The sequence below is a fragment of the Austrofundulus limnaeus genome, unplaced genomic scaffold (genome assembly GCF_001266775.1).
Source record: "Austrofundulus limnaeus strain Quisiro unplaced genomic scaffold, Austrofundulus_limnaeus-1.0 Scaffold851, whole genome shotgun sequence".
Classification (NCBI taxonomy): domain Eukaryota; kingdom Metazoa; phylum Chordata; class Actinopteri; order Cyprinodontiformes; family Rivulidae; genus Austrofundulus; species Austrofundulus limnaeus.
The window spans coordinates 135,947-137,145 of NW_013953253.1; the positions used below are offsets into that span (position 1 = coordinate 135,947).

The 1,199-nt window shown below is 33.9% G+C and overlaps 1 protein-coding gene across 5 annotated transcripts in view; it reads left to right on the forward strand.

Moving 5' to 3' along the window:
* Positions 1–1,199, forward strand: part of LOC106532917 (ephrin-A3) — a gene marked incomplete at its 3' end in the record, with an annotated part of 86,342 nt that overhangs the window by 76,484 nt on the left and 8,659 nt on the right. The window contains 1 exon segment of one of the 5 annotated variants that reach the window (XM_014029088.1): positions 504–652. 5 annotated transcript variants of the gene reach the window in all.

The window sequence follows — 1,199 nt, forward strand, 5'->3', positions numbered from 1 at the left end:
TTTTCACCATATGATTCATACATTTATAAATGTCATAGTTTATAAACTAAATATTTAACTTACAAATTAAATATTTAGTTAACAAGCTAAATATTTAACTTGTGACTTAAATATTTAGTTTTGAGCTAAATTTTTACCTTGCAACTTAAATATTTCGCTAGCTACCTAAATATTTAGGTTGCAACCTAAATATTTAGGTGGCTAGTTAAATATTTAACTTGTTAGCTAAATATTTAAGGTGTCTAAATATTTAAGTATTTAAGTAGCTAGCTAAATATATAAGTTTCAAGCTAAATATTTAGCTCAAAACTAAATATTTAAGTCACAAGTTAAATATTTAGTTTATAAACTATGACATTTATAAATGTATGAATCATATGGTGAAAACTGACTTTGGAAAATAAATCAGTTCTCTTTTTCTTATAAAAGGCTAAATAAAACAAAAATATTGGTGGTAATTTTTGACTGTGTAACTTTACAAACAGCAGGCTTCCTCCCACAGACCAAAAACTTGTTCCTAGTTGAGAATGTGAATGGTTGTTTGTCTTTATGTGTGTCTGTGATGGACTTGTGACCTGTCCGCGGTGTCCCCTCCTACAGTGAGGCACCAGACTCCCAGAACACAGAATGGAAAAGCAGGTATTGAAAACAGGTGGGTGCATGGAGAGAACATGCAAACACCACCCAGAAATGTCCAAGAGCGGGGGGGGGGGGTGATCCTGCAACGTATTGGTTAAGAATAGTAAGTTTTAAATACAGGGTTTCATGCATTAATGTGCAACATTGAAACAGCAGAGTTTGTTGTAAATACCAACAGAGAGCTTGTCAGAAATGACAGAGAGATAACTGACGTAAGTCATGTGGAAAAATGTGCCTTGATGAGGAAAATATCTCACTTTAGCTGGAGCAGAAAACAGCAAATGTCAGAAAATCCCGTTTTTACAACTGAAAGCATTTTCACAAACTGGTGAGGTAGAAAAACGGAAATATGGTAGATTGTAAAGTTAAAAGCATCGTATGTACAGAATATAGAACACATGCATTTTCAGTTAGTTTCAAAAACATAACATTATTTTAATATTAATAAGTCCACTTTATGATTTTGACCAGGGCCACCACAGATAAATCTTTGGCCACCCCATTGGCCACCCTGCTGTACACACCCCTTCCACAGTGAAACAACCTTTAGGGGTGTAATA